Source organism: Pagrus pagrus (genome assembly GCF_965226575.1).
Source record: "Pagrus pagrus genome assembly, chromosome: 2".
Taxonomy (NCBI): domain Eukaryota; kingdom Metazoa; phylum Chordata; class Actinopteri; order Spariformes; family Sparidae; genus Pagrus; species Pagrus pagrus.
The window spans coordinates 30,072,118-30,095,344 of NC_140186.1; positions in this window are offsets into that span (position 1 = coordinate 30,072,118).

Sequence of the window (23,227 nt, forward strand, 5' to 3'; positions counted from 1 at the left end):
AATACCTATCATTAAATCATTTCTGTGAGTAATGGCTCAAAAGTGGACTGTCTCTTCAGGCGGGTGCCAACATTACCAGATGGCCAGTCTGGGTCTGGCTGCCGCTCTGCATTTTTTCTCCTAATATATGTTACATCTGATTCACTGACACTGACCTACATGGCAGTGGGAGGAATGGAGGATACAGAAACCTTTTTTTCTTCATCCAAAAGAGGAAGAAAAACAATCTGTGGCCAAGTTTAATGATGATGACAGTTTGTCTTTTATTTGAGAAGAAAAAAACAACCCGCTGTATAAAGTGTCCTTTGATGTAACTCTTTCTGACTTGTACCATTAAATTTAACACTGAGTACAACTTGGCATAAAACTCCTTTCTTTTTCTCTCTTTTTCCTGTTAGCGCTGTGCTCTGTTCGGTGTGATAAACTTCCATCAAAGGGCATATGCTGATCCATCAGACATCTTATATAATCTACGCTGCTCTTCATTACTGTAATTTAGTTCTACTGGAGAGATCAGCTCCTACTCGCGCTCTTTATTATTCCATTGGAGTTAAATGGACTCCTTAGTGTCATGGATGGCTGTTTGGGTGGGTACTAAAGATGAAAAGGTTTGCCTTGAGCAAAAAGAGGCAGACGGAGTCAGAGAGGGAGGCTGATCTTTGTATGATACAGGCTCACAGTTTTTGTTTCTTCTTCTTTTACCACAGAGCTGACTTCTAACGGCTGCTGTTGCACAACCGGCACTTTATTCTCATATCAGTCCTCACACTACATGTCATACATGTACCAAAGCTTCAACCCACATACCAGTTTCCAAAAGCCAAAGTACTCGGCCTCTCTCATCAGATATATGCTGCCTGCAGGTGCTGTTTTTATAACACAGTCACACTTTTAATGAGGACGATCTTCATAACTGTCTGAAAGTTTTCACATAAATACTGACCAAGCAGATTAGTTTGCAGCAAAAAAAGTACAAGTCACAGTTATAGATTATTCCAATGGAAATTTCAGATGGCTACAATCAATATTTTTTTTTAAATCAACAATAGATCAAATCATTACATGTATTGTGAAAGGGATCGTTTGTAGTGAACAACCCATAGTTCCCCTCCGACACAGACTGCACACCAGCGACAGGTGTACCAAACCTTTGACCCACAGTCACAGTTTGCTCAGGTTTAGGAACCAAAACTCACTTTCCCTCACTTCCTCTTTTGCAGCCATTATAATTAGTACTCCCGATGGAGGTCGCTGCCTAACAACAGTCATTAATATGGGTCGTCATAAGCTTCTTTCCTAAAGGCTGTGAGACTCATCCTCAGCTTTCAGCCATAGGAAATAGCTGGATAAGTCAGAATCCGACCTGGTGACAGGCATTAAGAAAAACTATAATAACTTTACAGACTATATAGAGGCATCTTCAGTAGAACTGAGACTTTCATAACCAGTCAGTCCTTGTAGTACATTTAATGGTGGAAGGACGACCGACTATGTTCTCAACACAAAACACCCTTTAAACTTTGATATTCTGACTTAAGTTGAGGTAGAAAACTACAAAACCATGATCACTTGTGCAACAGATATTTCTCTCTATTTGTTTTATTACTAATTATTCGGAGGAACGGTTTCAACAAGGTACAGTATAACACCCCACTGAGCTTAATTTTTGGGAACAAAACACAAAAATTCAGAAATTGTAAACTCTTTATTACTTTGTATTTTGAGGCAAGTCACAGCACAGTGTGATGTGGTTTTTCAAGTATTCTCCATGCTGAACTGGGCACTCTTACAAAGTGCCATTGTGGGATCTTTAAAGAGTTGCCCAACATTAAAGGGGAGGTAGTGGTAGCAGGTGGTGTGCTGGAGGAAGAGGATCTCCCTGTGGTCCCATTCAGGCCTGAGAGAGAGGACTGGGACAGGTGGTCAGCCCCTTTAATGTTGCTAAGCTTTTCATCTGTGCATGTGGCTCTAAAACAGGGCACACTGTACACTGACCAAGAACTCTTTACTGGCAGACCTGTGATATAGTTTCTGCTGCTGTTGCTGGCCGTTTCATGTGGTTCCACCCAGCTTACGTCTGCAGTCGGAGGACTTTGTGCATGTCATGGCTACTTAATCCACCAGTGACATGTGTATTGCTTTCAGTGTTCCAGTCACGTAATGTTGTTCAAGCTTTGAGACATTTTTTTTGTCACCTGTCCACGACAACTGGCAGCTGACTTATAACAATGCCTGTTCCTGTTTGTTCTCAGGTTATTCTTGGACGGGCCTAATGTTATTAGGAAAGATGAAAGACTTGTTCATGTAGTCCTGGATATCAGAAACTCTTCCAACAAGAACACAACACATAAAAGTAGAACTCTGATAGTTAAGATGCCTCCTGAGCAGCCCTGTTTGGACATGTTTGGATGTTTGATTTATGATACACTTCTTCTTGAGTGTGACCACAGCCAAGTCAGGAGCCTTTAGGTCAATGTGTAAAAAGAGCAATTGGCTCACAAATGTGAGTTGTCTGTGTTGTGGAAACAAGCAGGTGCATTATGGGGGCCTTTAAACACAGCGGTATCACTTTGCATAGGGGCTGCCCCTTGTTACTGTTTCTACTTGATGGATTGCATCATTATCCCAACATTGTTTTTCTGTGTGTGCTAACAGGAGGAACTGTCAATATGACCGCTTCAGGTTTCATGTTCCCAGGTCCCGAGTGCCGCAAAGAGAAAGAAGAATTTTGTTTTGCTCGGGAGTTGTTGAGGCTCATTTGTAAAGCGCCTCCCGGTTCGTTTGATGTTGGCAGGGTCCAGCCTGCGTCTCAAGGAGTACAGGTAATGAATCTGACAATGGTGGCAGATTCCCAACAGCAAATGCATCATTTCTGTTGAAATGCTTAAGGGTTCATGTGAAGTTTCACTGATGTAATGTTTAAGCACACAGTATGACAGAAAATGCTTCAGAGAGATCCTTCAACTAACAACTAGTCATTTATATTGCTGATTAAGCTGATAATTATTGTCTCGATTAATCAATTAGAAAAGAGTGAAATATGCTCATCATAGTTTCCCTGAGTGCACGGTGACATCTTGTTGTTTGTGTTGGACAAACAACAGTCCCTAATCCTACAATGCTTCACACGTTACTTTCACATAAGGCAAAGAAAATGAGCTAATCTTTATATTAAAAAGTAAAAACTGGAGCCCAAACGATACCTGATTTTTTGGTCTGATGCCAAAACCAATATTCACACATTTTATGCAGTAAGCCCTCAAATGTGGTTACTGAGTTCTAGTGATTCAGATATGTAACGGAGGAAGGATATTTTACAGTTTAACAATGAACTTCCTCCGTAGGAACCTGACATTTATACTACATTACAATAAGACTACTGTCAAAATCATTTCCAATTATTTTTATGTTGATCAACAAATCAGGCAGTTTACTAATCATGTCAGCTTTAACCCTAATTCAGTGGCAGTGTTGCATTATCTTGTGTGTGCCAGTTCGTATATGTCTGTAATCCATCATTGTGGTTTTGTCTTTTGAGTATATCTGTTTAATAGATGGCAGTGGAGTTTGATTTATTATCAGACACACAGTATTGGCACATCTTTGTTAAAACACACACAGCATGAAGTAGCATTTTGGAACTTTTCCTCCGGCAGAGCTCAAAGTACAAGTTATCTTTACACCAGTGCCATACCAATTACAAATTTGGCCCTCAAACAACTCACATTTTCATTTTTCCAAATCACCCTTGTTCTTCTTCTGTAACTACTAGTTGTGTAAAAAAAACTTTTGACACACACAAACACTTTTGAAAATACAAATTTGAAATGAATTGCACAGTCAAAAGACCTTTTTAAAAAATCTACAGTTTATCTTGATATGGATCTTTATTCCTTCCATACATGTAGGTAACCAGCTCGTCATATATGAGTAGCCAACTTATCATCCGCATTCACAAAATCAAGAGTAGGCAACACATCAGTAATACAACAGAACCACCTGCATAAACACTAACCCACTCTTGTGAACCTCAGGAAGATTAAGTGAAAACAGAACATTTTTTTTATTTTTCCAGCTGAAGTATTTCACAAGACATTTCAAGACACAATTCAAACTCATGAATCCGTGACTATAGCTCAGATTCCAACTTTCCTCTTGTTTTCTGTATCCTTCGCTTGAGTAAAGTGCTCTGGCTTTTTCATTAGTGCCTGTTTGTTCATCCTTGGTAATGATCTCATAAGGGGCTTTTTAGTAGAACATGGTGCTCTGTGATTGAATGGTTTTATGTGGAGTCAAAGCACTCAGGTTTGCACAGCGGGGCGCCACTTCAGATCACTCAGCGCAAATCCCCGTGGAGCTCTGGGGGAAAAAACCATCGATTGCTGCTCAGCCTTCCTCTCCTTTTCTCCCTCTTCTACCCCCAATTTTTTCCCTCTTGCAAAATAATCCACTTTAACCGTCCCACTCCATTTCCTCTCTCCTTTCCCCTGAAACTAGTGATTAAGCGCTTAACCAGTTTACACACAAAGAGAGATGTGTTTGAAATGCAAACAAATAAGCACCTGGGACTCTGGAGGTTGTGTATATTGTTTTATGAGTTGCTGTGGCAGTATTTAGTTCTAATTTACTTCATCAGTATGTTAATGCAAAGGGTTGCAGGCAGTGATAATTGTATCTTCCCTTGTGTAGGACTATTTTAAATAATTGGACAATATAATGATATTCTACATAAAGCATGTTGTGAATTATAAGCAAAAAATAGGATCAATAGTTTAGTCAGTGTTAGGATCTCTTATAGTGTCATTTTCACCTGCATGATGAATTAATGTATGAAGATGCCTATCATATTATATTTTAAAGTATTTACTACTTACAGTAGGTATTCATATGTGATGATTATATGTCTATGTTTAATTAAAAAAATGTGCTTCACTGCCATATACCTGCCCATATAGCTGCTAAAGGCTAATTGTAGTTTCTAACTTTGTCCGTGTGCTCTTTACTGCTGAGCAGGTCATATACTGTGGATTTCCCAGCACTTTTTGCAAAAAAAGAAAAAAACACTTTTTTTTACATTGCATTTTGTAATTTTGTCTATTATTGATGTAAAAGTATTGATTAGAACAACTTTAAAGGTTTAATTTGTGTAATAGAGCAGAATTCAAAGGTAGCTCCAAAAAACATTGGGGGCAGCATATCACCAGAGTAACCGACAATCTAGCTAGCTACCGAATGGCTAATTAGCTCATGACTCAGTTAGCTGTGGAGCCAGTGGTCCTAGAGTTTGTCAGGACCAAAATATTGGATCACACGAGCAACGGTCCTCACCTCAGCTGGGTTTAGCAGAGTGAACACGGCTGGATGCCAAACTGAGTCTGAACACAGCCTACAAGACTTAAGGAGGTCGGTTTGAAGACAGGTGATGCAGTAAGGAGGTGATTTACAGCAACTCCAGGATTATGACTCTTGGGACGAAAAGACAAGGCAGGCGAGGAATTCAACCACATCGGAGGTGATTGTGGAAAGACAAACCGAGACTGTGTTTTATTGTTTTTGAATCAAGTGTGTTTTACAGTGACTAAACGAGGCAATTAAGCTTCTCTTAGTTCAGTAAAAGAGAGAAACTTGAATTCAGACAGTGTACGGTTGTATTTTTCTGTTAAGTATGGAAAATAGGTGTGAGAGTGTTTCCTTTCTTGGTATTTTGTGAATTCATCTTGCTCATTTATTGCACTAAAAGCTCAGAGAGCTTGTGACACCAAACTGAATCTCGCCTCGTGTGTTCAGAGTGGTATTATGAGACAGGATGGGCTGAGCTAGCTGGTTAGCATGCTAGTTTCAGTAGATATTCTACGACACAATACAAAGATGTCTTTGAAACAACATCAACACTGTTGTTTCTTTGCTCTGTTGATAATTTTAAACTAGTTAAGTTTTAAACTTACATTCTGGGGATATCTCACAAAGTGCTCCTTTAAAGACACAGACCCACAGGTTTTGATTAAAAACTGAAAGAAAAAAGGATGAAAAAGCCTTCTTGGAGTCGGTGGTGTTTTGGAAATCACCCAACTGATCTGTGCATCTGTTGACATGTCTCATTAACCACCCCTCCTTCCCACACACACACGGTTTAGATAGTATCTCCCTCAGCCTATCAGTGTGCCATCTGCAGAGCTCAGCCTGAGCCTGTGTGACATCACTTCCTCTCACACATGCAGGCACTGGTGGGAAATTGTACCACCATGACATCATGTAATGGCTCCAACATGTGGTGAGACGAGTTGTATCCAACCGCCCGTGGATGCAGGAATGCAAGCTCAAGTTTACAACAAAGTCAGTTTCTCCGTGCACCTTAACCACTGTGGCCTCGGTCCTGATTGACTCCCATTCATCTGGACTTAAATTTCATGTTTTGACCAGAGCGGGCCTTGAGATTAAGCCTTTCCAGCCTACTTAAGTAACAACGTGCCACAGAGAGATTAGAGTCCATTTCCACCTTCACTTTTAAGGTGAAACTGCACATTAATCTCCTTTTTTAATGATGTCACGATGACCCCCGCTCTCGCACTCTCTGCTGTTATTATCATATTGCTCAAAGTCTTAGTCCTATAACTCAATATGACTCCTCCAACTCTTTCATCCTGCCTAAGGATCTTCACACATCTTGTATCCATCATGTGTCCCTCCCACACATGATACACTCCTCCTCTGTTCTCACGTTAATGTGCCCATTCCTCCCTCACTCATTCCCACTCTCCTCCAGCCATTCGCTCATGTGGGATCCCCCCCTCTCCCCTCTCTGACATGGTACACCAGGAACCATTGAGAACAGCCAGTTGTGTGCGCTAGCTGCATTTGTCTTGGCACCGGCTCAGGGTTCTAATATTGCCACTTCAGATTAAGTGTACTAGATGACTGTGGAAGGGGGCTTCCTTCTCATGAGGCTGCAGTAAGAGATCAGAGGATGTGGGAGGAGATGTCCACTAATCCATCTACTTATGATTCTTGCTGTATTGTTACACTAAGTTAAACCACCAGTCACGGAAAATGACTTGTGAAAGCTATTTACTGCGCGCGACACATTTTTCGGTTGCATCTATGGATAAAACATTTTCACACGCGGGCGGTCGGCTCGCCCTCACAAACCGGAAATAAGGCAAAACCCAATGATAATGCAGGAAGCGTTCCAAAGCTGCCCAACTTTTTGGCCGAGCTGAACTGTTTATGAGCTGAACTCTCCCCTCTTGTAGTTGACTCACACACACGCTGTCAAAGAGGGTAATAGTTCTGCCACTCGTAATGAACTTCAGAGAAAGCAACCCCAAATATGTAAGCCGGTGTTTGTGTATGTGTGGGTGTGTGTAAGCTGCTGTGCAAATGGGGTGGCCTTTGATGTAGCGCCGCTCGGATCCTCTTGTAGTTAGCCGTTCCCAGGCTGTCTGAGCCTGTCCTCCTCTTTTTCAAGGGCAGGACACAGAGAGAGATAGAGATGGGGGAATGAGAGAGAAAAACAAGCTTCCTCAGCTTTGCTGTCTTTGGTTGATGCTTTGAAAAAAAGGCGAGCTAAAGAGGGCAATTTTTCCTAAATACTCCATAATTGCTTTTGTGTGTGTGTGTGAATGTGTGTGTTGTGTTGTGGTGAGTAAAATGTGAGGGTGCTTTCCTACATTCATGCACATATGCAAATCCTACCTAATGACAAATGTTACCAGTAAACAGTTGTGACTTAATGATGACTCCAGGATGTTTCAGTATCTTGGCAGCATTTTCATTTTTTTCATGTGCGTGTTTCATGTCGGGGATGAATTCGTACTATTTTGGACCACAGCTGTGGGTTAGCTGGTTGCACATCATGTTGCTTTGGGACTCTATCTATTAGGATATGGTAGGGTGCACTACATTGACGGCATGTCTGAAGCTTTGCAGCGGTGAGAACCTCCTAGCCAGTATTGATTACTTGCTGCAATTAATACTGTTTGTATGGGCTTGGACCTGATGTTTTAATACAGGAGTGATGTTAGATTTGCGACTCGTTCTTTCTAAACGACTCTTAAAGGGAGACAAGTTAACTTAATTCACATTGACTACCTGACTCAGATTCTCTCACAAAACCAAAACAACTTGGTCATGAGTCGGTTCCCTGGTGGTGGGTGAACCAGACGACTTGGGTTACTTTAAAGAACCGGTCTTTTCATCACTATACTACATGATGCCATGCGCTTTTAATTTAATTTGTGTATGGAATATATAAATAACCTTGCTTTGCCTTGAACACTGATGATGTCAGTCGCAGCACTGCCAGTAATACATCCTGATGACTAACTAACCCTCCTTCAGTCTGTGTCCCAACAGGAGTCCTGTTTTTCTTGTAAAACAAAGCAGTGTGTTGTGAGTCTTACTGAAACACTGATGTTGTTATAATAACATGATACAGTTCTGTTAGCTGGCACAGACATGTGCATGTTTGTAGACAAGCTATGATGTCACCCCTATTTATTTGAAGAGGCAGAAGTTAGGATTTAGGGTGGGGCAAGATAATGTTTAACAATGTGAATTAGTCATTCATACGCTGCATTTCATCTGAAGGGAAGCTGGAAGTTCCTTGTCTGATTTAAAACAGAACGTCCCCTGAAGTTGGATTTCTGACCCGAAAGAATCATGACCTTTAAATCCAAGATGGCTGCTCTGTGCATGAACAGAAAGTGAAAGCTGTAGAATATACTGTTTATTAGCACTTACCTGTGTGTCCCTATATCAGTCACAATGTACTGTCCATCTTTTATCTGTGCACATGATGCTACGGTGTTTTTATGCACAAATACTGCACAATGCATTGTTATTTACTGGTAGCAAGCTCAACAAAGGTTTTCCTGGAGGCGCCCATCTTGGTTTTCCAACTTGTACTGAATACATTCCAGGAACATCCTACTTTGAGGTAAACAGAACTCAGCACTCGTCTTACACTCGGCTGTTCACATGAAAACTGACGGTTAGTTGTAGTTGTGTCAATAACATAAAAAGAGATCCGCAAAGAGAGAATTAAAACTCCTACTGATGTTCTTACCTCCACACAGCTGGGGTGTGACTGTGTGACTGTTGGATGGTGGGTTTCGCAAAGTCAGAGAGGTGTGGCGAGACTCTGATGGAGTATAGTGGCAGCTTTACAAGTAGCTACAGCCACAGCAACATGTGATAGGCTGAGACACCTGTCAATCAGGTACACACTCTCTCAAACATACCACTCAGAGTAAAAGTAGTAAATTAAATTACCTTCTTGAAACTGTGTTGTTTTTTGATTGCAGAATTCGACTGTGGCAGTTACAACCTGATGACAAAACAATAATTAGGAGACACTCATTATATAGGTTTGACTGACTTTTCTTCTTTGACCTTTTAACTTTAACCTCATCATTTTTCCTACACTACCTGACTTTGTGGTGTGGATAAAATCGGATGCTGTATTCTCCTTTCATTTCAGTTAAAGTTCCTGGCTGGAAACTGGCTGAAGAAGCTTTAGGTGTCCTCAGTTGTACATGTTTTTTGTAACATACGTACATTAGAGTTCTCCTCTCGCTGACTTCCTGTTGACCCCCTGCACACATGAATGGCAATTAACTGATACAGCGCTTGAAGACTTTTTCATTTTATTGGCCCTCATGGCTTGAATAATTGTGATGAAACAAAGAGTCAGTCATTTGTGTATGTACCTGTACAGTAGAAGTCTCTCAGCCTGCAGTTCTGGCTGTGGCCACTACTCCAGAATCACAGCCCAGCACTGATCCTGGGGGCTTGCTTTAGAGTCCTGTATAAATCACTTCCTTTGAGGTCAAAGGCCACATATTTTTTCCTCCCCACACCTTTCCTGCTGTCTCTCTAAAACAGCGCCTTTGGAAACATCCAAGCTGCTCCTCCTGTGTCTGGGATGTGCTTTTAACATACCAGATAAAGCTCGTTTTACTGTGTGTCTGTGTGTGTGTATGTGATTGAAGCAACCTGCAGGTGGAGGAACATCCAGTAACCTACAGTATCTCCAGCCTTCAAAAACCCCTTTATGTTCCACCGCCAGATGTGGAGAGAAGCAGCGAGAAATTGTGGCAAAGAGCCAGAAGGAATTGTGTCAGAAAGCAGCTTTAGCAGGTCATTGTGTGTTTTCACTCTCTTTTCCTCTCTGTCTGTCTCGCAATAATTTGACTGTTGCTGAGATTTTCTGAGCCATCAGTGCGCTCGTTGCATGTGAGGAGACGGCCTGTTTGATGAGAGAAGGATCATCAGCAGCCAAATCACACCGTGGCCAAAGATCCTTCAAGCCCGCTCCGACAGATTAATACCATATTTTACATTTTGTTTGTTTTGCCACAGTTAAAACTTAACACCTGACCTTCTGATCTGTTTCTGGTCCCCGCCTGCAGGAAAATATTCTCTGACCCTGTGCACATCCTCGGAAAAAAAGAGGATCTCTGACTGTATTCGCCCTCTATGGGTGGAGAGCTGCCATGACAGCAGCTGTCACTACAGAGGGAGGAGGTGAGCATATCCTCAACATTCAAGTGCTCAGATTTTTTTTCACCCTTGTGCTTTTCGGTTTGAGATTCCGACAAAGTCATCTCAGATCTCATCTTATCTTCGAGGCAACACATCTCAGAGATAAAAGCAACATTTACACAGCAGAAGGGCACGAGATGTGTGCACAAACTCCACCATCAAGTTTAGTCAGAGACGTGATGGAGAGATGGAGCCTCACAAGGGCAACACATTAAGTCTAAACGAAGGTGTTAGTTCAGCCTCGACGCTGCTGTCTATCAGTCGCTCACTGTTCAAAGCTTGTAATTTTAAAGGTATGAAACGCTTCCTCCAAAGCTTTTCTGCCTGAAGGATGAAGCTCTCATGGAGAGGGTTCCCTCAGGGATCCTCTGAATCTGTTATCTCACACATACCACAACACACATGTTCAAACACATGCTTATATTGACACACACACACACCTCACTTATCTTTGGATGGAACATCTGCTAAACTATACTCTTCACCCCTCCACCTGAGCATGAGTAATCTTCCTTCTATTGATCCCCCATTAAGGCTCCACAACTTTTCCGCAGAACAGATGTCAGGCGAGCATCACACAGATTGATGTTTTTAATAAAAATGCAATAAGGAAGAAGAAGAGGAGGAGGAGGAGGAGGAAGAAAGGACACTTTTTTCATGGAGGAGAAACCTGGAGGTAGGTGTGTTACTGCATGTGTGTGTGTTTGTGTCTTACTTGGCAGCCCTTTTCACAAGTTTCGCCTCTACTGATGTGGTTGGCGAGAAACTTTTTTTAAAAGCACATTTGAAGAATCTCAGATGTTACAAGACGCAACACCCACATGTGTTTGTGTGTGTGTGCGTGCATGCCAGTGAGTGAGCTCAGATTGACTTGACTCTTTCACTTCAATCGCATCTTTGTAGGTCTGCTTGTGGATCCTATAAGCAAAGCACAGGGGGAGAGGTTGCATCGCAGAGCTTCAATGGTTTCTTTGGCTGAGCCATAAGGGATCTATAGCACCAGCAACCTGACTGGCAGGCAAATGGGTAAGGATGAAATGATAAAATATCAGATAAGAATCTGTCAAAATTCAAAACTGCACCGGTCAATAATCCATGTTTTTACCCGAGCACCTGAACAAGGACTGTGAGCTTGAGTTTGAGAGACAGACAGACAGACGGAGACAGAACAAAGAGAGAGATCAACAAGGTGTAAGAAAGTGAGGGAGGAGATACTGACTTGATGGAACAGCAGACGGACAGAGATAGATAGAAGAGTGTTTTGAAAGCTACATTGAGCAAAAGGACACTCATTACTCTCTAAAAGGTTATAAATCTAAGATAGGAGAAGGACACACACACACACACACACACACACACACACACACACACACACACACACACACACACACACAAAGTCAAAATCACACACATTTGAGAACACTGCCTGCACCAGGCCTGCTCCTCTCTCCTCCTCCACTGCTGATGTATTTACCCGCCTGACAAATACATGTGTCGGCTCATCGATGAATTGAAAAAGATGTGCGTATGAATAATAAATCTATGGCTGCTGTACATTTTTAATTGATTCTTCCCAAGTACAAACAGCATGGAGATTGTGAGGCTTCACACGCTCCCTCCGGGAGCCGGTTTGATTTTCTTTTATCCACTAATGTATTTATTACTATTGAAGCTGGAATGAAACAGGGAGGGAAATGGGATGTGATGAATATTTGACAAGGAGAGTTTGTGACGTGCAATATGTCAGTGAGGTTTCCTGACTGTCAGCTTTACCCTGCTGCGCTTGTTTCACTCGTTCTTTCAGGAGCCGTTCTGTGACCTCTACCTTGTTAAAACATTTGATTTGCATTCATGTTTTATGATGGCTGCTCACTTGAGACACTTCCATCAAGTAGATAGATAATCTACTTGATGGATAAACTATAGAGTCATCACCATCACATCAATAATTTTAATTGTATTTTCCCACTACACAGACCACCCCCATCCCTGTCCATCAAGCCCTATGTATGAAGGCTGAATAAAGTAATCAGTTTTATGATGTGACAATGCAACGATTAAGTTCTGGTTATAGGTTAGGCTGGAAGAGGTCATTGTTACAATAATGAATTGAAGTGATGCTTTAAGAAAATGTTGACTGTCGATTGGGGAAAAAAACATGCTAAAGACCAGTGACCCCAACTTCCTAGCACAAACTTTGTCGCTCTATAACAACATCACCTGACTTCCTGCAAAAGATCATGCCCAGCGAGGTGTCCATGATCATAATAATTACTGATAATGAAACTGCATTATCTCAGAAAAAAGAAGATAAAAGATTGACCATTAATTTAGATTTTCAAGCATTTGCGACCAAATATCTGAATACCTGAAAAATAAATTGCTGGATGGATGAAAATAGACAGATGACATACCCCCAGTTTTCACCGGACCTGTTACAGCCGTGTTATGGTTGTTGGAGCAGATCATGGACGTTCTAGACAATGCTCGTGTTTCCACTCGTCTATTTTTTGATGGAAATGGACCGCAGCCACGTCAATCTGCACAGAGCAGATCGAGCCAGACAGGAAGTCAGACAGCGGACCAGCATAGCGCATCTGAACTCAGGCTCTACAGCACAACAAAGTGAGAAATATAGTGAGAAAATATAGTGAAGCCAGGTAACAAAGACGTGCCCAGTGGAATAAAGCGGTTATTGTTTGTCGAGCAAAAAAAGTTTATCCTGATGGGGATGCTGGCAGAGTGAACCTATGACAAACTGAACTGAATGTTTTCTCTGTGTGGTTAGGGCTTAGCTGTGTTTTGAGCTTGCTAACATGCTAACTTTGGCATTTAAGGCTTAATATTTTCCATTTTACAATCAGCACGTTAGCATATTGGTTCAGCATGTACACATGCCACCAAGTTTAATGGGGAATAAACTTATATTTAAGCCACTTTCCTTCAGCTCTATACAATGTTTTAGTGTCTTTAACGTTGTTGTTTTGGCTTCATAGCTCTGCAACCTCAGTTTGGTTGCCTCAGTCAGTTGCAGCCAAAATATAAGTTAACCACTGGCTGGTAAATGTAGTAAAGACAGATATTTTCCTCAAGAAAATGGGAAAACAGAGCTAATGGAAGAGTGAATAGTGCACTTTGATTCATCAAGTGGACACAAACACAACTCCAAATCAATGCTAATGGTGTTGTGTGTCTGCAGGGGGAGTAAACAGACTACTGTTTGTTAAAAACACTGCCATCAACTTAAAAGGTGATAATATGTTACTGTCGTATTGCTTCTGCTGCTCCCAATTGGCATCAGTCATAGAGTAATGCTAGATTTGATATTTAGCACCAGCTAAAATGTAAAACATTTGCAGCATTAGCAGATTCCAGATTCTGCAGACAAACTGTTTTGAATAAACACTGCAAGACTTGACTGGTAAAACTTGCTCACAATTTGGCCATCAGTATCAACCTTTATCCACTAACACCCCAGTGCTGCGTACAGGCTTATGAGTCTCTGTGAAACATTTCCAAATGAATAAAACAACAACAGAACTCCCTCACAGATATTGTAGAACAACAGAAGTGTTTTGTGGGTTGTTTTTCATTTTCAAAGTGGCCCACACATGCTCACAGAGGCACATGTTATAAAATGATGCAACACAATTGGCAGAGAGAATTTTTTCCTCTGCATATTTATACAAATATGAGAGGTCACGAGGGTTAGATATGTCCAAATGTACATTTTCGTTGCCAGGTTGTTCGGGTTAGTGTTATTGATTGCTGTGTCTTATATTAATGGATATAGATTCTCGCATAGCTTCATTTATGTGCAGTTAATTGCTTCCTTATTGCTGAACAGATGGTCCCTTCACTTTAGTAATTTCCTCCTAAGAGTCAATGTTAATTACAGTCAAGTCAATATGTTTGTCCCCACACTGTGAGACATGAGACCGATAACACTGACAAGGTCAGTCTTCACCTGCCTGTAATGGTTTCACAGACGTCTTTCCTCCTTTCCTCACTTTACTAATTACTGCCAGTCAGCCTACTTTTAGTGCAGCATGGGGAACAGCTGTGGTGGTTTATTTGCCTGCAACACTTGTATTTAACGTAATTCCTTGTGTGTTAATGAAGGAGCTCGTGAAGTTAAATTGAGACAACAGAAAGAGCAGAAAAGTTGTATTCTTCATTTTGGGCTCTCAATGGAAGGTCATCCTCACATCCAGCCACCTGAACTGGGGCAAGAAAAGAGTGCTGATGAAGATATTTTTAGACTTCTGACTCTTGAGTAGTATCCTCATTAACTGAATATCAAGAAGGGTGGTAGAGAATCCCACAGTAAATCCCTACACTCCTATACTCAGTGTTTTAAAGAGAATATTTGATCATGAGTTGAAGGGCGTAGTTGGTGCTAATTAAAACACATGTACACCATTATGGCATGTCATCCATTAATATATGAGGGAAAACAATATGCTCAGCACACAGAATACATTTCCATAAAGTAGTAAAATAAAACTGTGTGAATGAGAGTGCTGTAATGATGTAATGTACTATTTCTCCTATTGAGCTGTAAAAGTCAAACATTCCAATTTGAAAACACACTAGCACTAGCACAATTCATTACTCTGTAATGCAATGGTGTGTGAAAATGTGTCACCAATTAAACCATTGACTTAAACACTATTTACCCATTGTTTGTGTTTTGTTAACCTCTGCCCTGAGGTCTGTGAACAGTTACTTGGACACTTGTGGAAGACAGATGCTGTTGAGGTTTGAGTTTTGATGCCATAAGCCCGACAGACAATGTTCCATCTCTGTTGTGTTAGAGTAGCAGCAGATTCTGGTTACTGATGATAATGCTAACAATGTCTTGATAATACAATTTCCACATATCAGTCATTGGGGGCAAGAAACATGCAGCTACTCTATCAGACATACAACAGAAGAAGATGAGCTACTCATGTATCTGCTCACATTGTAATTTCATGATTGCAATCCAGTTCTAGTACCAATGTAGATATGTTGAGCTATTCTACTCTTTGCATTCTCACATGTCATTACATGAAATGTACACAGATTACAGTGCAAAGTGGGAATGTGGCTCTTAGCTTCAAAATTTCATTCATTATGTGAATGCCATTTAAATCCAGGGCAGTAATGGCGGACTCCGCCATTGATAATGCTAACTACTACATAGAGAGGCAACTAATGACTGTAAATACATTTGATACGTGCCCATTAATTGTATGGAAAAATTGGGTTTGTTATGATAAAAATCTGTGAAATTATAAGTAAGCAGAAGATCAACTGAAAGGCTTTCAAACTATACAATGCTCCTTTTTTTCTGCGTACATTGTGCTTTAAGTTTCTCATCTAGTTTAACCACAAACACCACTCAGTGAACCTGGAGCCTGGGGCCAGTTGTCCACCTGCATGACTACAGCAGATACCAGTACAGTTATGATAGAAATGTGTGTTTTGTGATTTGGGTTAACCTTAAACTTTTTCCCCTACGTCTTTATCATTGAGAAAGTAATGATTACACCCAGCATAGAGGACAATGTGAGCAGGAAGGACGGGCCCTGGGCCGGACTGATAAGAGTGCATGATCAATATTATATAATTTAACACTCACTGTTTGACTTTGCTCAGTAATGTTATCATCGTTCTCAGGCAGTACAGGAAAATGCCATCAAAGAATGACATCTGCTTCTGCACACATCCTTGGAAGGGCGCTGAGTTCAGATAGACGGACAAAGTCATTGTGAAAGACTTTTGTAACATTTCCACATCGATGATGAACCAACAGTCACAGCACTAATGGATTTTCTGACACTGGCATTGGAAAAAAGTATGATGTGCATATCTGTGATACAAACTACTTTTTAAAGGTAATTTTCTGCTGTTGGGACGGTGTATATTGACATTGCTCCAACAAAACTATACAGTCCATCTGGCCTCACCTATATCTATGTAAATATGTATCTCATATTAGTAGGGAAATAAATACTGTTCCTTAGAAAACGTGAGTAGTCGGATCAGTTCTTGCCGTATTTATCTCAATTTTATTCTTATACTAAATAAGCAGAACAGTACAGGACTCCACTGCTCTGCTGAGACTTGTAGCAAAGATATCCAGCACCAGGACTCCATGGTGGCTTAGGATCCTAAACTCCAGACATGTACTGTATGTTCGACTGGGGCCTGTTTATGTGTGCTCCAGCAGCAGCAGCAGCAGCAGCAACACTTCTTCACGTCTTCAACAGTCTGTGTATTGTCAGCCAGCCGGTTACGAAACACATCAGTCTCGCAGTCAGATTGTTCAACAGATGTGGGGCTGACTTGCTTCCAGCTCCTTTGATGTGACGCTGGAGTTTCTAGATTCCATGTCTGCCTATCTGCGTTTGGCCGACTATGGAGGCTGCAGAGGGTTAGATCTTATTTGCGGCTCTCAGCGCAAACAAGCCGGCCGCGGCGCGCCAAGTCAACCTGACTTCCAAAGATGAGGAGTGTAGGCAAAGCCGGCAGATGGGGCCCAGGCTTTCTGTAAGCCGCCGTAATCAGTGACACCGAGATGGAATCGGTGCAGATGTGAGATGGAGGTCTTGCGCCATAAACAAAAGGTTGGGGGAAGTTATATCTAATCTTGCCACTGTGTTCTTATTTGTAACATTGCTGGGTAAACAGTTGGCGTCTCAGGAGGGCCTCGGTATCAGGCGGCAGAAGTTCAAAGGCGATGCAGGGGTCATGGGATGGAAGCAGGAGGGGATTTGGTTGGGACAGGGCTGTTGTTGTCCCCAGCTGTCCTGTCTATGTCCTTCCTGACCCGTGAGCAGCCCCAGGTCAGAAGGCCACCAAGAAGAAAGGAAAGAGAGAGAAGAGGGGGTTCAAATACAGGCTATAGACCGGAGGAGTCTGGAGGAGGGGTGGAGTCTGCATATATGAGTGTGTGTGTGTTTTGCGACAGCACACACTGTCATCCACTCCCCTCCCCTGTTCTCACACACACAGGGACAGCGTGACCAGACGTCCCTTTGGCCTCTGATATATTTATATGCTCGGAGCAGTCTCTGCTCAGAGAGGGAGACCCGCGAGATGCACCTGAGCAAATATTAACATCCTCCATAAGGAGCCTTTGATGTGCGGAGGCCAGAGCCCGAGGTCGGCACCCCTCAGCGGGCTGGGCTCAGAGCGCCGGGTCTGCAGAGTCAATAGAGGAGTGGGAAGATACTGAAGAGCAGACGGGTCAGACTCTCAGCCAGACATAAAGGCTGTGCAACACAGTTTGGGGTCAGAGAAATCTGCATCCAACTGATGAGGGTTATTCAAGAGAATTTATGTAAAGGTGTGATTCAGAAAGAAAACACACTCAGTGACCTATTAAACACACCCAAATGTCAAACATCAAATAAAATGTGTTGATTGAAGAGCAGAAAGTCTCCTTCTCATGACAGTTTTAAGGCGACGGTTAAGATTTTTTTTATAATTAGTACAAAGGCCATAGTAAGCAGTGGGAATTCTGTCTCTTGGCCCTCCCTGAACTACTGTCGAAAGTTCATAAAACTCAACAGTGCGACAAAAAAAAAAAAAAAAAATCCACAACTTATTTGAAAGAGCAAAAAAGATTAACTTCCAGAGACTTAAGTGTCTTCGCCGCTAAATCCCTTTTCAAACGTTGGGAAGAGACTTGAGGGAAATAAATATATAAAGTCATCCAAGAACCAGGCTAAGTGGTTTATCTCCTTTCATCTTGCCACCGCTGTATGAGGACTAATCCAGCCTTGTGTCTTCTGTGCGGAGCCGGGGCCCCTCTGAACTACATTAAATAGAATAGATTAGCTCCTCCAAAAAAGTCACGAGGTGGCATTTCAGAATCTGCCTTGTTTTTTTTGGTGCCATAGATAGTGGATGGCACGAGTCGGTATCTTTGTCTTCGGGTGCGTCGCTGACATCTGAACTCTCACCAGAGCGAGGGGAGTTTGTGCCGACGATAAGGGCGCATCGATTGTCTTTTGGTAACCAGGTTCATTTGAAGTCTGAAAAGTCTTCGTGTGTGTGTTTGTCGATGGCTGTGTTTGTAGCTGTGTGAAGAACTGATAAAACCATTCGACAAACCACACTGTCCTCCATCTATTCATCCTGATGTCCATTCCTACAGACGAAGAGGACAGTTGGGCGCAGGAAGTGGAGTGTGGGCGTGTAACGCAATTAAATGACTCCTTCATCTCGTTTGATCTGCTCCATTTCATTTGGTCGTACTAATTTGGAAGAAAAATCAGATAAGGCTCAGCCATCATGTGTTTTCACATCAAAAGTGATGGATGACAATGTTTCCACTATGTTTCCTCTTCATCTCCTCACTCAGACTTCTGAGGGCAGCGGTGATTAGATCATCTCCAGCTCTCCACACAATGAGCTTTTGTGGGGAGAAGCAGCCATAAATTGGACTTGTCAAAGCGATCTAGTTAGGGCTGGATCAAAGGATTCACTGAATACTACTACCTCTCATTCTGTTGATATCTGCTAATTTCTCCTCTTTCTGTGGGTGTGAGTTTATGGACAGGAGATGTAACCCTAACCCTAACCCCGAGACAGTTTATCTGAGGACAAACAGTGAGGTAGTCCAAGCTCCGAGTATCACGGCATGTTCACTGGATGTGTTTTATTGTACATGTTTGTGAAGTTGTATACCCATTTTGAGTGTGTATGCTTGGGTTGTCTGACACGGCTAAGGAGGTGTGCGGGAGCTTCTCCAGATGCACTGAGTTGGAGGAAGTATTAACGAGACCGCAGCTATGCCAGATATGCCCAAACCAAACAAGAGGCGCTGAAAAGACGCAGGCCGCACACAGAGGACTCCAAAATAGAGGGAACAGGCAGAGAAAAGAGGAAGGTAGACACAGATTTCAACATCATCTCTCTAATCTGGTGTCAGATCGGGGTCAAGAACACGGATTTCAGCACTTAAAGAAAGCTGTGACCACTTCAGGGAAAATCATGAGGTTTTTATTCGTTGAATGATGGCCTGTGTTGTTGTTTCCCATGTCTTATTGATTTGGAGGGAGCATTTATTAGCATGTCAGAGTGCAGGCAGTCTAGTGTTATTTATGGGCAATCATAAATCGTCCTCTCACTCCATCTCTGCACATCTGTGGTACAGCACGTGCCCAGCAACTTCAAGGTTTGTCAAACATAAATCAGTCTGCATTAAAGTATAGTACATATGTTGTATATTTCTGCATCTGTAGTCACAGCATGTGACAGTCACAGCCACCTCTGCTGGTACATGCCACATGTGGCTGTTCAATCTCTGATACCAACCGTGTTGCAGATACATAGCTGTTATTGTGTCACAAAGACATTATTTAGCTTTGCCTTCTTTTGCAGCAGTGAAAATTGCTCACATCTTGTTTAACCACTACACCTTGTGTAGAATGTATGTGTTTTCTTCATTACCAACATGAAGCAAGCTAGCAGCAGCACCCATCGTTACCTGCTATAACACCGTCAGTGGGAAAAAAAGTATTGATCTGTTAGTTAAGTAAATATAGCAATAACTGTGGAATAGTTTTCCCCTCACTATTAGATCCCCCCCATCCATTCATGTCTTTAAAACCCATCTCAATGGGGAGACCTGATAACTCACCTGGTGGAGCATGTACCATGTATTCAGGTTGAGTCCTCACAGCAGCAGCCTGGGTTCCAGTCCGACTAAATCCTCTGCTGCTTATTATCTCATCTCATCCCATACTTATTAATACATAATAATTAAGTCCCATCTCTTTCTCTTCTTGAAATACACCATGGACACCACTGGTCACAGTCAGTTATTTCTGATCATTTATTGCTTAAGGGCTAAGTTTATTTTTTATTTTCAATATCAACTCATCAAAAACTGACATTTGGGATGGCGGCCGACCCAACCTAAAATCCCAAAGTGTCAGTATTTGACAAAAATCAGCTTTTCTAACAAATAGCACCTTTAAGGAAACATTGGTTGTTTTTAGATGTGCTCTGGAAATAAACTGACTTGACTGTTTTATAGATATTCCACTTATTTACATAGCAGTTACAATAAAGTTTTTTTTAACGAACAAAACTTTATATTGGAAAAAAAGGGAAAAAATATTTACATGCAAGCACAAGTACTGCCTAAATGTATGTACACATAAGGTATGCACACATACTCTAAACTATATATATATATATATATATATATATATATATATATATATATTTAGTAATCTGATGTCTAGCAATGCAATTAATGCATTTTGAGTTAAAAATCTGCAAAGTAGCTAGTGCCTACAGCAGCAGCCATCATCTAATTTCAGTTGAAGTATTACAGCATATTGGCACAGAAAGCTTAACAAGCAGTAAAGCTGCTGTAAGCCCACCATTAAATGGAATGAGTGCGACAGTATAACAGCAAGCTAACTATCCCCAGTCAACCGTTAATATAAATGCACTGTTTTTTTTGGGTGTATGAATACAAAGTAGGACCACATGCTTTTTTTGTAGTCTATGATTAAAACAACCTCTAATACTTTGTGAAAAACACTGGCTACTGTTGGAGGAAATAAGAAACAGTTTACAGATTTCAGATCTCCCAGTATGTGCATGAACAAACAAATAAATCAACACAGTCAACAAGGTGGTGATGAAGAAGATCTATGTGTAAGGTTGAAATCTAAACGTGAAAAGCTCCTTAAGGCGGCTGTAATACCATCAAAGCTGCAGTCATACTTTATAACATACAATAAGCAGTATTGGGACTTGCCTGCTGTTCTATTTTGGTATGTGTAAACAGGGGCCAGTAGTGGACCTCTATCTGTCAGCAGAAGCACATTTGCGGGAGCATCAAATAAGGGCCAGAGCTGGAGAGCAGGCCGCCTTATTTAATAATTAATCAAGGTGCAGTTCAAGGCACACAATCTGATGAAAGCGCCGTCTGTCAGGCAAAATTAAGCCCCTCTATCATTCCATTATTGTTGTTAGTTTAGGCTGATCTCTCTTTCATTCCTCAGCCTCCCCCCTCCCTCCTTCCTTCCATCCTTCTTGCCCCCACTCCCCTCTTCTTATCATAAGTTTGAGGTTGTCAATGTGTCAATTAAAACAGGCTGCGGCATGTTGTTTCATCGCATGGGACGTTTGATGTCTTGATATAAAAAGTGCTTTGAAATCTGTTTATTTTGCCTCTTTCTTCGGCACTCTTCTTCTCGCTGGCTGGTATGCTGTGGGTTCTTCTTATCTTTTGTGGCTGTGAAATAAAGTGCAGGGGAAAACGCAACAAAGGTATGCAAGAGTGCCGATGATGTCACATGTGGATGATGAGGAGTTGAAAGTGCAGAGAGCTCCTCAAGGGCATGCAGACAAGGCTGTTAATCAAGAGAGGAACATACTCTTCGTACACAAGGACCAGGTGGGGGGTCAGGTATGAACACAAAGAAAAACTTCTGAAAGATAAGTATCAGTCAACTCAAAAAGTGTTTTAACTACTTATTTTTGACTTCAGTCAAATATTTTATGTTGGCTTTTCATGAGTAGTCATACTTAAGTCAACGCGTTCTTGCTCCTGACTCGTGGAGTGCTGCAGCTTGGTCAATGGCCTTAAGCTTCAACATTTACCCCTCCAGCATCTGTTCTGCATGTGTTCTGCAATACATACGCAGCGTCTAGTTAGACTTTCAAAATTATAGCTTGGTAAGACACATTTCACATATTATGACACTTCAACATGTTCACACTCCTAGCTTGTCAAATACAGTGGTTTGGTCAGTTGCCATAAGCTTCAAACGTGTCATGTGACACCATTAATGTATGTTAACTTACTTACATGACTTAAAAACAAATCACTCCCGACTCAAGAGAGACACGAACCCTGGGCTCCAGAGGTTCAACCGTCCCAACCACCCCCTGTTGAACTGTTCTTGCTCTTGAGGGGCGCTTCAAGAATTCACACTAAAGGTGTAACCACAGCGTCACACTTTAATGTCTCGGGCCACTGACCAGGCTGCTTTGTTTGAAACGTTGAGAGTGAGAACAGGCTGGCTTTAGTTTAAGATATCCTGTTAAAATATTACTGCAGTGAAAGTAAAAGTTACACATACAGTATGAATAGTACTTAAAGTATCTGATATTAAATGTACTTAAGTATCAGAAGTAATTTGTGGCAATAAGTGTATTGTAAAGTGCTGTAAATGTAAAATTACTACTAATTAATACATATATTTACATGTTTTTATGTACTGTAAGACCGATTATCGGCCTGTTGCATTATCTGATTTGATATTCAGTATTTTTCTGATTATCAGGATCAGTGTTTTTTTAAATCCGACTGTCGATGATATACATTAATTTAACAACGCGCTACTATGGCTCTAAAGCAGGATGTAATCTGTGATTTAACTTGTATCACATAAATCTCAAATGTAGTGGAGTAAAAAGCACAATATTTACCTTAAAAGTAGTGAAGTGGAAGAATAAAGTAGCAGAAAATGGAAGCACTCAAGTAAAGTACAAGTACTTAAAGTAGCGCAGTGCCCGAGTAAATGTACTGTTTCTTACATTCCATCTCATCTTGCCACACATTATGATCGCTTGATAAAGACTTGGAGCATCTTGGTGATGTCTTATGATGTCATGTAGGGACAAGTATGCGGTGCTTGAGGCATGCTTTACTGCAGTGAGTACA